A 9,501-nucleotide genomic window follows, 5' to 3' on the forward strand; every position below is an offset into this window, starting at 1 on the left:
GATTCGCTGCTGCAGTGCCAGCTAAATGTGGGGATTCTAAGTTGTTTGTGGAGTTCCTAATTGTCTTTTTTCTGGAGCTCCAAATTGCACTGTTGATGAAGAACCAATTGTCCTATTTAAGTGTCTACTGGTTATATATATAACTCAGAAATTTGCTGTTCATGACGTGCAATCCTAAATCCACTGCTGCAGGGACACCTCTTCCTAGAGGTATCCCTTTCTTTCTAAATATAATTGTCCTGTTTCTGGAGCTAATTGCGCTGTTTCTGGCGCTAAATCCACTGTGCCTGGGGCTGCTAATATCCCAATCTGCGAGCTCCTAATTCCGCTGCTTCTCCTGCTATTTCACCTCTTAATCTAGATAATCACCTTGTATCTGCAGCTGAAATGTCCTCTTTTCTGGAGCACCTGATTCTCATACTATCTGGAGCTCATCACAATTTTTCTGGACATAATTTGCTTGTTTCTGGAGATCATACTTCTGGTGTTTCTGGAGCACTTAATTCCTCATTTTCCGGCGTTACTCATGGCATTAATTCGTGTAATGAAAGATATCCCAGTCCCCCTCTTTCTGTAGCTATTTCCCTTGCTCGAGGTTAGTTTCAATGTTCTTGGAGCTGCTAAATCCCATCTTATGGGAGCCCCAAATGCCGTTATTGCTGCAGCTCCAGCTACCCCAGGTTATGCAGGTAATATCCCTCTCTGCAGCTTCCAACTCCCTGTATCTTGAGATAATTCCCGAGTTTCTGGAGCTCAGTTTTTTCTGGAGTCCCTCATATCTCAGATTGTGGATTTCCTAATGCATCTGTTTCTGGAGGTAACTCCCTTGTTTCTTTTGGCAATTCAACGGTTTCTGGAGCTAGGCTTTTTACTTTGAAAAATTACTGTGGTGCTCCTAATTTCCCTTTTTTGTGGAGCTCGAAATTGTGAAGTTAATGGAGCACATAATAGTCTTTTTTACGTATCTAGTATTTTGCCAATACACATGTTCCTGAACTAATTCCAGTATTCCTGAAACTCAGAATTCACCTCTCTGCAGCTCCTAATTATGCGGGTCCTGGAGCTAATTCCCTTGTTTCTTGAGCTAATTCTGCTGTTCCTGTAGCTCTGAATTGTCCTGTTAATGATTCGCTCTGCTACTTACCCTGCCACATGAATAGAAAATTCACATGTCCTGGAGGAAACGCTCCTCTTTCTAAATTTAAATCCCTCTTTTTGAGCTAATTGCGCTGTACTATGATTATTCCTGTGCTCCTGGAGCTTGCTTCCCCTGTTTCTGAGGCTCCCCATTGACCTGTTTCTGCCGCGAATTACACTGTTTCTGGATCTGTTAATTTACCAGTTTCTGTAACTTCTACTTTTCATATTTCGAAACTTAATTCCTAAGTTTCCAGAACTAATAATCCTCTTTCTCGCGCTAATTCCCTAGTTTTTGCGCTAATTTCCGTATTCCTGGAGCCCCTACTTCCCCTCTCTGCGGCTCATAACTTCCCTGTTCCTGGAGGGAATAATCCTGTTCCTGTAGCTAATGCAGCTGATTCAGCAGCAAATACCTTTATTTCTGGAGAAAATGCCACAGGTCATAGTTCCTTTCTTTCTGGACATATTTCCGTTGTTTGTGGAGCTCCTAATTTCCCTGTTTCTGGAGCTCCAAACTGTACTGTATATGAAACAACTAATTCTCCTTGTTAAGTGTCTACTAGTTTGTCCATATATATTGCTCCGAATTATCCTTTTTATCCTCATTGTTCTGAATTCCCCTGCTACAGGAAGAGTTAATGCAACTGTTTCCGGATGTAAATCTCGTATTTCTAAACAGAAATCCCTGTTTCTGGAGCTAATTTTACTGTACTGTGATTATTCCCATGCTCCTGGAGCTCCTGCCTCCCCAGTTTCTGGAGGCAACTCCAGTATTTACGTAGATAATTCTACAGAAGCATAGGCATTAGCTCCAAAAACTGCAGAATCACGGGAGGCGATCTCCAGGAACACAGGAATAATTACATTACAGCACAATTAGCTCCAGAAACAGGAGAATTATGTTTAGAAAGAGGAGAGTTACCTCCAGAAAACGTGAATTTTCTGTTCATGTTTGAGGCTTATTAGGAGAGCGCACAATAAACAGGACCTTTCGGAGCCATAGATATCGGCAAACTACTGCACATGTAAAAAGGACAATTTTTTTGCTTCACAAACCAAACAATATGGAACTCCACAAAAAGGGAAATTATTATCTCCATTAATTTTACCCAGACAAAAATGTATTAGTTCCAGAAACAGTTCAATCAGCAACAGAATCAGGGGATACACCTCCAGAAAAAGAATCATTAGGAGATTCACAATCTGGTATATTAGGAACCCCAGAAAAAAGATGAACTCCAGAGACAGGGTAATTAGCTCCAGATACAAGGAAATTAGCACCAGGACCCGCGTAATTAGGAGCTGCAGAGATGGGAATTCGGAGCTCCAGGAATACCGGAATTAGTTCAGAAACATGGGTATTAGCTCCAGAAACAGGGGACTTCGGTTAGAAAGATGATCTAAAAACAGAAGGCTTTTCAGCTACAGATAAAAGGCGATTAACACCAGGAACAGGGGAAGTTGCTGGAGAAACAGTTGAATTAGCAGCTTCACAGACTGGGAAATTAGCAGCCACACGAACATTGGAATTAGCTCCAGAAATAGCACAATTTGCTCCATAAACAGGGGAATTGCTTTTAGAAAGATCAGAGTAAGCTCTACAAAGAGGTGACTTAGTTTTCCCTGCAGCACATGATTTAGGAGATCGCACCATAAACAGGACATTTCAGTGATATATATTGAACGAGTAGACACTTAAATAGGAAATTGCTGCTTCATCAACAGCGCAATTTGGAGTTTCAGAAATCGGAAAATTAGGAGCTCTACAAACAACTCAGGAAAGTTCGAGGAGGCGGAGCAGCGTTGGAGCTGCCTACAGATGGCCCAGCTTTGAGTCGAGAGGCAGCGGAGAGTTTGCGGATGTTGTGCAGCGTCAGAGAGGCATACAAAAGTCCAGGCTTCGAGTCAGGAGGCAACGGGGAATTCGAGGAAGTGGAGCAACGTCAGAGAGGACTACAGGAGGCCCAGCATCATGTTGGGTGGCAGCTGGGAGTTTGAGGATGAGGATAAGCGCCCGCGAGGCTAGAAAAGGCCCAGCGTCGTGTCAGCAGGAAGCGGGGAGTTCGAGGATGCAGAGCAGCATCGCAGAACCCATAAAAAGGACCAGCGACGGATCGGGAGGCAGCGGGGCGTTCGATGAGACGGAATAGCGTCGGGGAGGCCAGAAAAGGCCCAGCGACGATTTGGGAGGCAGCCGGGAGTTCTACAAGCTGTAGCAGCATCGGACAGGCATGACAAAGGCCCAGCGATGAGTCGGGAGGCAGCGGGGAGTTCGAGAAGGCGGGGCATCGTCAGAGAGGACTACAAAACTCCCAGAGATGAGTCCCGAAGCAGTGGAATGTTTGAGGAGGTGGAGCAGCGTCGCAGGGGCCTACAAAATACCTAACGTCCAGCCGGGCGGCCAGCGGGTTTCATGGAGGCAGCAGCGTCGGATAGGACAGTTGGTGCAGCTGCAGGGAGTGAAATCAAGAAGAAGTAGAAAGAAATAGAAGGCTGACGTCACAGCCAAGCAGGCAAGCGACTGGCTGGTGATTGGCGAGTAGTTTTTATTTTTCTTTATCTGTCGGTAAGCTTTAGCATGGCTGTTGCAAAATTACGTTATTCTAAGAATAAGTCATGGCAAGAGATCCCAGACCGGTATCATGCTGCTCCTGTGATATGTGCGGGAAGGTTATCCGGTGCATATAGGCACCAACAATATCGGTAAAAAACGGAATGAGGGCGGACAAGACAAATTTGGGGAGCTGGAGCTAAATTAAAAAGTAGGACATCAAAATTAGTAATCTCAAGATTACGACCAGTGCAACGTGCTAGTCACAGAAGGAATCGCAGGATAGCTCAGATGAATACGTGGCTTGAGGAGTGGTGCAGAAAGGAGGGATTGAGCTTCCTGGGGAATTGGAACCGGTTCTGGGGGAGGTGGGACGAGTAAAAACTGGACGGTTTGCACCTGGAAACGACTGGAACCCATATCCTTGGGGAAGTGGTTGCTAGTGCTGATGCGGAGCGTTTAAACGTATATGGCAGGGGGATGGGAACCTATTCAGGGAGATAGAGGAAAATAGAATCGGGCAGGAGCAAAAGATATAAAGAAAAAAAATAAAAGTAGAAGGCAGAGAAACCCAAGGCAAAAATCAAAAAGGCCACATTACTGCAAATGTCTAAAGAGGCAAACTGTATTAAAAAGACAAGCCTGAAGGCTCTATGCCTCAATGGAGGAGTATTTGTTATAAGGTGGACTAATTAACTGCGCAGATTGCTGTTAACGGATATGATGTAATTGGCATCATGGAGACATGGCTCCAGGGTGATCACGGCTGGGAACGGAACATCCAGGCATATTCAACATTCAGCCAGGATAGACAGAAACCAAAAGGAGGTGGAGGCGGCGGCGTTGTTTGTTATAGAGGAAATTAAAGTAATAGCAAGGAGGAACATTCACTTTAATGATGTGGAATCGGTATGGTTGTAGCTTCCGAATACCAAAGGAGAGAAAACGCTAGTAAGACTTGTGTACAGACCAACAAACAATAGCAGTGAGGTTGCGGACAGCATCAAACAAGTAATTATTGATTGGGCTAACCAAACTGGTAGCAATGCAGTAGAGGAGGATCTTCTGGAGTGTATTTGGGATGATTTTCGAGGCCAATATTTCAAGGAATCAACTCGAGGGCTGGCCATCCTAGACTGCATGGCTAAGAGAAAGGACAAATTTGCAATCTTGCTCTGCGAGGCCCCTTCTGGAAGTGTGACCATAATAGGGAAGAATTAATTTTTCCGATGGAGAGTGATGCAGATTATTCAGAGACTAGGGACCTGAACTTAAGAATAGTTAACTTTCCAGTTGGTATGAGGCATGAATTGGCCACAATAGACTGGCGAGTCATGCTTAAAGGGTTGACGGTGGATAGACAATGGCAAATATTTAAAGATCACATTTCAACAATTGTACATCCCTGTCTGCAGTAAAAATAAAATGGGGAAGATTGATTAATCGTGGCTAACAAGGGAAATTAAGTATAATATTAAATCCAAGGAAGAGCCATAATAATTGGCCAGAAAAAGCAGCAAATCTGAGGACTGGGAGATTTTATAATTCAACAAAGGAGTACAAAGGGTTTAATTAGGAGGGGGAGAACAGAGTATGAGAGGAAGATTGCTGGGAACATAAAAACCGACCGCAAAAGCTTCGATAGACATGTGAAGAGAAAAAGGATTAGTGAAGACAAACGTAGGTCACTTACAGTCAGATTCTGGTGAATTTATAATGTGAATAAAGAAATGGCGTACCAGTTAAACAAATACTTTGGTTCTGTCTTAACGAAGGAAGACACAAATAGCCTTCCGGAAATATTAGGGACCGAATGTCAAGTGAGATGAAGGAACTGAAGGAAATCTTTAATAGGGGGGAAATTGTGTTGAGGAAATTGGCAGGATTGCAGGTCGATAATTCCCCAATGCCTGAAAGTCTGCATCTCAGAGTACTTAAGGCTGTGGCTTTAAAAATAGTGGATGCATTGGTGATCATTTTCCAGCAAACTATCGAATCTAGATCAGTTGCTATGGACTGGAGGGTAGCTAATGTAACACCACCTTTTAAGAAAGGAGGGAGAGACAAAAATGGTAATTATAGACCGGTTAGCCTGTCGTCAGTGATGGGGAAATGTTGGAATCAATTATTAAAGAAGAAATAGCAGCGCCTTTCGAAAGCAGTGACAGGATAATTCCAAGTCAGCATGAATTTATCAAAGGGAATTGATTCTTGACAAATCTTCTAGAATTATTTGAGGATTTAACTGGTAGAGTTGACAAGTGAGGACCATTGGATATGGTTTATTTGAAATTTCAATCGGCTTTGACACGGTCCCACACCAGGAATTGTTATGCAAAATTAGAGCACAAGGTAGTGGGACTAATGTACTGACGCGGATAGAGAACTGTTTGGCAGACAGGATGCAAAAGTCGGGAAAAACTGTTCCTTTTCAGAGAAGCAGGGCTTAGTGCTGGGACCCCAGCTATTTACAACATACATCAATGATTTCGATGAAGGAACTGAGTGAAATATCTCCAAGTTTGCAGATGACACTAAGCTGGGTGATGGAATGAGCGGTGAGGTGGACGCTAAAAGGCTGCAGGTTGATTTCGACAGATTAGGTGAGTGGGCAAACGCATGGCAGTTGCAGTATAATTTGGATAAATGTGAAGTTATCCACTTTGGCGGCAAAAGCACCAAGGCAGAATATTATCTGCGTGCGGCAGATTAGGAAAAGGGGAGGTGCAATGAGTGCTGGGTGTCATGGTACATCAGTCACTGAAATTCGGCATTAAGGTACAGCAGGCGGTGAAGAAGACAAATGGCCTTCTTCGCTTGGAGAATTGATTATAGGAGCAGGGATATCTTATGCAGTTGTACAGGACCTTAGTGAGGCCTCACATGGGGCATTGTGTTCATTCTGGTCTCGTAAGCTGAGGAAGGACGTTCTTGTTTTTGAGGGATTGCAGAGAAGGTTCACCAGAATGATTCCCGGCATGGCAGGACTGACATCTGAGGAGAAACTGGATCGACTGGGCTTGTATTTGCTGGAGTTAGGAAGGATGAGAGTGGAGCACATAGAAACATATAAAACTCTGACGGGATTGGTCAGGTTAGCTGCAGGAAGAATGTTCCCGATGTTGGGCCAGTCCAGAACCAGGGGACATAATCTAAGGATAAGATGTAGGAAATTGAGGACTGAGATGAGGAGAAACTTCTTCACTCAGAGAGTTGTTAACCTGTAGAATGCTCTGCCATAGTGAGTTGTTGATGCCAGTTCATTGGATATATGCAGGCGCGTGTTAGAAATGGCTCTTACGGCTAAGGGAACCAAGGGGTATGGAGATAAAGCAGGAAATGGGTACTGAGGGAAAGATCAGTCATTATCTTATTGAATGGTGGTACAGGCTCGAAGATCGAAAGGCCTACTCCTGCAACTATTTTCTCTGTTTCTATGTTTCTATGTTTCGATGTTGGGTGAATGAAGAAGAAAGGACACTTCTCCTTAACGTGAGAACGATGACATCCAGGAGCAAAATCGTTGAGCACATTTTCATAGAATAGGAATGTTCATCTGGATTCCAGATTCTGGAACATAAGAACATAAGAATATGAGACATTGGAACACGAGTACGCCATTTGGATCCTCTGGCATGCTCCGGCATTGATCGAGATTATGGCTGAACCTATACCACAATTTGACCTGTCCGCACTTTTGCCGTATCCCTTGATTCCCTTAATTTCAAAAACCTATTGATTTCTGTCTTGAATGTGCTCTATGACAGAGCATCATCATCACTTGCCGATAGAGAATTCTAAATATTCACAACTTTCTAAGTTTAGATATTTCTCCTTATCACTGTCCTAAATAGATGACCCCAAATTCAGGAAATGTGATCCCTCGTTCCAGTCAGGAGTAACATCCCACATCCAAAAACACTCTCTGGCCCAGTAAGAATTGTGTATTAGTAAATGAGATCACATCTAATTATTCTAAACCATAGAGAATATAACCCCAGTCTACTTAATCGTTCCTTGTAGGAACACTCACGCCATGACTTAGACAAGCAGTCCAAAACTGTACACAATTATCCAGCTGTGCACTCACCAGTGCCCTGTATAATTATAGTAAGACTTCTTCACTCTTACATTCAAGTCCTCTTGTAATAAAGGCGAACATACCTTTTCCTCTCGTCATTGCTTGCTCTACATGCATTTTTTCCTTCCGTGATTTGTGTACAAAGACATCCAGGTCCCTCTGGAGACTAGTGGTTTCCACTCTCTCATCATTTAATACATCTCTGCTTTTCTAATGTTTCTGCAAAAGTGGAAAACATGACATTTCTCCTCACTATATTCCATTTGCCACGTTCTTGCCCATTAACTTCCCCTGTCTATATTCCCTTGAAGCATCTTTGCATCCTGCTCACAACTTAAATTCCCACCTAACTTTATATCATTGGCAAACTTCAATACACTACACTTTGTCCCGTGAATCAAATCATTGATATATTGTAAGAATTGCTGAGGCCCAAGCACCGAAGATTGCGGAACCCCACAATTTGCAGCAAACCAAAGTTCATTTGTACTCATCGTTAACCAATCCTCAATGTACGTTAGTGTAATAACCCCAATCTATTGAGCACAATATTCATTAATACTCTCTTAAGTGGCAGCTTATTGAATGCCTTCTGAAAACCCTATCACACAAATCCACTAGTTCCTCTTATCTATTCTACCAGTTGCAAATTCAAAAACTCTAACACATTTATGGAAACATGATTTCTCTTAGATAAACTCTCTACCTTTAAAGGCTGTGGTTGTCGGGTTCAAACGGAGCTTTCGCCAGTGAGCCAAAGATTCCTGATTGTTAATTCAATGTATAACCCTCATTCTGTTTGGCTTCGTTCTTTGAGGAAATGGGCACTCGACAATGGTGAAAATGTAGGATCATCTTCTGTCAGTAAACTTCACTGGAACAGCAGCTCACGCCAGTGCATACCATAGATTCCGGATGGACTAAGTACACTGATTTAGTAATGTCGGATGTAAAGTGGATCCGGTGCATATAGCTAAAGCTATTGACCAATGTATAAAAAGGCAGCCGCAGGACATGTACCTGCAATCTCTGATAACAGCATGTTGATCATTGAGAGTATTGCAAGTCCGCCTGACTGTGTTTATCTCGGATTCTCTATATCTCGGTTGATTCTGAATGAATGAATCCGTGAGTCTGTGCATCATTATGTGTGAGTGGAAGACTTGAAGATATGATCTGAATTTTTCCCTGTAAATCATTCAAATCTGCCTACTCCCTAAATTTGTACAAATTCACAGACGAGAGGATGTGAACATAGGAACAGGTGTGGACATTTGAGCACATCGAGCATGTTCTGCCACTTAATGAAAAAATGGCTGATCTTTATCTGGCTTCCTTTAGCCCATATCCTACCATTCGTTGACACAAATATTTCAACACCAGATTTAAAATTAACAGTTCATCAATCATCAATTTCAGTTTGCAGAAGAGAGTTCCAAACTTTATCATCCTTTTTGAGCAGACGTGTTGGCTAAGTTCACTTTTGGCTCTAATTTGTAGACTATGTCGCCTAATCCGAGATTCCACTGACAGCGGGAAAAATTTATCTCTGCTTATACTAACATTTCCTCTTAATATCTTGAATTGACTGGTCAAATCACACCTTATCCTTCTAAATTCAATAGAATACAACTCTAATTTTGTAATCTGCCTTGGATTCTAGGTGTCATTTGGAAAGTCCTACGCTACACTCACTCCAAGGTGAATATATCCTTCCTACATTGTAAAT

Source organism: Pristiophorus japonicus, unplaced genomic scaffold, assembly GCF_044704955.1.
Source record: "Pristiophorus japonicus isolate sPriJap1 unplaced genomic scaffold, sPriJap1.hap1 HAP1_SCAFFOLD_128, whole genome shotgun sequence".
In the NCBI taxonomy this organism is placed as follows: domain Eukaryota; kingdom Metazoa; phylum Chordata; class Chondrichthyes; family Pristiophoridae; genus Pristiophorus; species Pristiophorus japonicus.